The sequence below is a fragment of the Nicotiana tabacum genome, chromosome 7, assembly GCF_000715075.1.
Source record: "Nicotiana tabacum cultivar K326 chromosome 7, ASM71507v2, whole genome shotgun sequence".
Classification (NCBI taxonomy): Eukaryota; Viridiplantae; Streptophyta; class Magnoliopsida; order Solanales; family Solanaceae; genus Nicotiana; species Nicotiana tabacum.
The window spans coordinates 2,015,188-2,020,459 of NC_134086.1; the positions used below are offsets into that span (position 1 = coordinate 2,015,188).

Genomic DNA, 5,272 nt, shown 5'->3' on the forward strand with positions numbered 1-5,272 from the left:
TTTTGTCGTCGTGCATTATTCTTCTCTATTTTTATTTTGGTATTGATTTAAAACACTTAAGGTTTTGCTCACCTCACTACTTCAAAATGGCTTCATATTTGAATTGTTAGACATGTACGTGTGTCGAATGCTTCTAGTTTTTCTTATGATTCATTGGTTTAAGCCTATAAAGTGGAAGAACTAGAAGTGCGGCTTATGTTAGATCCCCTTATTATAATGTAAAAGAAAGTGTATTTGATAGTTTCAATCTTAATAATAATTTTCAACATGCATGGATCGAGGTGTTATTTATCTACTTAGTTTCTTTCTACTTTGGTTTTCGTTTACTTTGTCTAGATCAAATTAAGTTTCGTCATAGAAGATTAATAATGGATTTTGCATATACTACCATTCAGCACAAGAAAGCATACCAAGAATTTAATTTCTATCAGAAGTAAACAACCAACACCTCAATATTGGCTAGTGAAGGTGGCGTGACAGATTTGCCAGGTATACTATACAGTCAAAATTGCACAATTACAGTTGGGCTGCTATCCAAGAATTTTGAAGAGATGTCCAGGTGGTCAACATTGGCAAAGAAATAGGCGATACCACTTGCAACAAAAGCAAAAGGCAATATATATAATATTTGTAAAATATCACTATAAAGGAAGATGTTGCCTACATATTAAAAAATCATAAATTTCATATACCTTTACTACTCTTGAAATTTTCAAATAATGTATCATCTTCTTTCTCCCATAGAAGCCATTGTAGGACTTGTAACCTTTGCATTTCTACTCTACTTCCTATGGACAAAAAAACAATCAAAAATCCTAAACCCACTGCCTCCAAAAATCCCAGGTGGATGGCCAGTAATCGGCCATCTCTTTTATTTCAAGAACAATGGCGATGATGACCGCCATTTTTCTCAAAAACTCGGAGACTTAGCTGACAAATATGGTCCCGTCTTCACATTCCAGTTACGGAGAATACCTTTGCTATAACAATGCCATGCTTGCTGTTGCCAAATATGGCCCTTACTGGAAAAAAAATCGAAAGCTAGTCAATCAAGAACTTCTCTCCGTTAGTCGGCTCGAAAAATTCAAACATGTTAGATTTTCTATAGTTCAGAAAAATATTAAAGAACTATATGATGGTGATTCACCAATGGTGAAGATAAACCTTAGTGATTGGATAGATAAATTGACTTTCGACATCATTTTGAAAATGGTTGTTGGGAAGACCTATAATAATGGACATGGAGAAATACTGAAAGCAGCTTTTCAGAAGTTCATGGTTCAAGCTATGGAGATTGAGCTCTATGATGTTTTTCACATTCCATTTTTCAAGTGGTTGGATCTTACAGGGAATATTAAGGCTATGAAACAAACTTTCAAAGACATTGATAATATTATCCAAGGTTGGTTAGATGAGCACATTAAGAAGAGAGAAACAAAGGATGTTGGAGGTGAAAATGAACAAGATTTTATTGATGTGGTGCTTTCTAAGAGGAGCAACGAACATCTTGGCGATGGTTACTCTCATGACACCACCATCAAAGCAACCGTATTCGTAAGTAAATTAATCTCTGCTTGCATTTTAACATGTTGTCGGAGGCAATTTATCTTATATTTTAGGTTACTATATTCGTATATATATAATATCACTTTAATTTTTATAGACTGATTTTTTAAGTGGCTTAGTGGTGTATAGATTCTTCTACACTTTCAGTATTTCGAAGTCAAACTTTAATTTATGGATTCAGTTGATAAACTCTATCACCGTAGGTAATGAATTTTTATATTTTTGGTATATTTTAACCTATTGTAGCAATGGATTTCAATTAAAGAAAAAAAGAGGCTTTTGTACCTTTATAACATATCTTCAATTTGACTGGAGTATTTTCATTTTTTTCTTAACCAACTCATGCATACTAGGATATGAACAATCATGCATCTTCATCTCTTTAGTTTCTTCTTTGTAAGTCATCTTTTTAACTGTTCTTTGTCCATATGTATAGACTTTGGTCTTGGATGCAACAGACACACTTGCACTTCATATAAAGTGGGTAATGGCGTTAATGATAAACAATAAGAATGTCATGAAGAAAGCACAAGAAGAGATGGACACCATTGTTGGTAGAGATAGATGGGTAGAAGAGAGTGATATCAAGAATTTGGTGTATCTTCAAGCAATTGTTAAAGAAGTATTACGATTACATCCACCTGCACCTTTGTCAGTACAACACCTATCTGTAAAAGATTGTGTTGTCAATGGATACCATATTCCTAAGGGGACTGCACTACTTACAAATATTATGAAACTGCAACGAGATCCTCAAATATGGGCAGATCCTGATAAATTCGATCCAGAGAGATTCTTGACAACTCATGCTGCAATTGACTATCGAGGGCAGCACTATGAGTTGATACCGTTTGGTACGGGGAGACGAGCTTGTCCCGCAATGAATTACTCATTGCAAGTGGAACACCTTTCAATTGCTCATATGATCCAAGGTTTCAATTTTGCAACTACGACAAACGAGCCTTTGGATATGAAACAAGGTGTGGGTCTAACTTTACCTAAGAAGACAGATGTTGAAGTGCTAATTACACCTCGCCTGCCTCCTACGCTCTATCAATATTAATATGTTTTGTTGTCGCGATTCGTTCTGATTTGTCCCTCAATGTTTAAAAAAAATGTTTTATTTTGGTTAAGATTGTTTCACAGATTGTTATTCATCTATTTTACTAATAAGTTATTGTAAACCATAAATAATAAGAAGTTTTTGTCTCCGATAAGCACTTCTCGGGCAGAAGTCTTAAGAATGAGCTCAGACCTCTATGGCCTAGCCTCTTCATGTTCTTGTTCAAGTTTAATTTCAATTCTTTTCCCTAGAAGTTTAACTTATATGCACAAATTAGGCAATAAGAAACCACTAGAACAAAAGAACGACACAAGACTAACCTAGAGTAAATGGTAAATAACCCGCTATAACAGGTTGAATTACATTGTTGCCGATGTAAAAGTTTCACTACAATGTAATGTCCGTGTATAGAGATAAAATCTAAAAAATATATCCTTTACATCCAAGGATTCTGATGGAAATCAAAACCTAAGTTGCTCGGTCTTGGGTGTGGGTATCTGACAGAGGTGCGTATCCAGAGGTCGGATCCATTGAGATGTAAATTCTAAGATTCGGGGATAAGGATCCTAGTACGGATACGGGTGCGAGGATCCAGCTAATTAAAATAAATAAAAATATAAAAATATCACTAAATTAAGAGAAAATTTGTGGAATACTTACATATAGCTTGTAAAGTGTTAATTTTTTTTATTCTCAAGTTGTACATATGTAAAGGATTGATTTTCTACGTAAAGTATGCTATTTTCGTTATGGTGAGCATAAGTTCATTATGCTATGAGTTTGCTTTACTTGGTAGAATGAGAAACAAAATGGGACTATTGTAAACTAACATTAATCCAATCATTGTTTAATGCGCCAAGTTATTACTAATAGGACTTTTGTAAATACCTGCTACTTTTTGTGTTACTTGTTGGATTTTTTTGACACTTCTCTTTCTAAATATGCTTCTAAGATTAGTGATGCCCGTAAAGTGTTCGATATACAGGCTATTAGGAAAACCTCTAAATCTGCACTATTCTGATTTTTGTGAGTTTATCAGAGACGGTGAAAGTCTTATCTTAATAGATCGTAATGAAGAAATAGTGTATCCTTCTTTATGTTATCTCTATTATTCTTGGTTCTACCTTGATAGTTCTTTTTCATTTTTCTGAATTCAGAGGGGTCCATCTGAAATATTGATAGCAATAATATAATAAAATTCCATTGGCAAACTCCTGCAATTCTTTATTTGTTGGGAGAAAGAACGCGAAACATGATTTTATTTAGAAAGCTTTTCTTTTTGGGTACTTTATTTTGTATAGCTCTAACAATGACTAGCATAGGCATTAACCTTTGGTTACAAGTAATTCTGATGTGTTTGATTATTTGAGAAATTTTTATTTTAATATTTAAAAGAATTTAAGTAGACTTTGTGCTTTTACAAAGTAGGAACGCGTTATTGAGGAAATAAAGAAGTGAGATCTGAGTACAGCTAACAAAAATAAAGTGAGAAGATGCAATTTATGTTCTCGGATCATTGTATGATATGCTTTAGAAAGAAGTTATAGTTCTATGCAAAGATTGGCATGAGGAAAATCATAGCGTCAAAATGAAGTTGGAAATGAGGAGTGTTGTATGATATGATTCTGAAACAGGTCGTAATTCTATGCAAAGCTTGCAATGAGGAAAATCATTGCCTCAAGACAAAGATTTATGTTGTTCAGGTCCAAGGTTTGTCTCTTTGAACCCCACCATTACCGCGCACACAACTCTTCTGATGTTTTCTCAATCTCATTCAATTTATCTTCATGTGAAATATGCAAATGTTAGAAAAGAAGGTGGAAACATCGAACAATGGAAATTGACGCCAAATAATGCATCGCATATGAAATATACTGCAATCCAAAATGTAAGGAGCATAATCAAAGGCCGTAAAGAAACACAGATCTACCAATGTACCCATGAATTGTCATACGGATTCACTAAGGTGAAGCTTTTGAACCTCCCTGCACCTTCAAATTGCTAGATATGCAATACTCAATAAGGATTACCTTAGATGATTTATAACTTTTAGTATGATTTGCATGCTTAAGGGAAAGTAAGAACTTTGAAGATTTCAATACAAGATAAAACATGCGAATACATTTTTAACTTATAGATGTAACAATCCGGCCAGTCGTTTTGGGTATATTAGCCTCGATCCCTATTTTATTGATTCTTTTATGTTGTATTATGGTTATGTGTTTTCCCGCGAGTAGTTGGTTTCGGTTTTGGGTGAGTTCCGGAGTGAAATGGGACACTAAATCCCTAAGTTGGAGTTTTAAGTTGAAAGAGTTGATAGTAGTTTTACTTTTATGTAGACGACTCCGGGATGGAGTTTTGATAGTTCCAATATCTCCGTATGATGATTCTGGATCTAGAGAGCTCGGTTTGTCGCAATTGTTCGAGCGTTTTCAAGAAAATCATCGGGGGTAAGAAATTCTAACTCGGTTTTCACTATATTACGCGAATCTATTGTTGTTTTCATCATTTAATTAGTATTTTAGTTGGAAATTTGGGAAAAAAAATTTGAAACTTTTTAGGCTAAATTTTGGAGGTTTAAAAGGCGATTTGAGGTCGGATTTGATAAAAAGTTCTATTTATACTAAGTTAAAAATATCTGAC

The 5,272-nt window shown here is 34.0% G+C and overlaps 1 pseudogene; it reads left to right on the forward strand.

Moving 5' to 3' along the window:
• Nucleotides 1-693: 693 nt before the first annotated feature.
• Nucleotides 694-2,777, forward strand: LOC142182627 (nicotine N-demethylase CYP82E4-like; annotated as a pseudogene).
• Nucleotides 2,778-5,272: the final 2,495 nt, after the last annotated feature.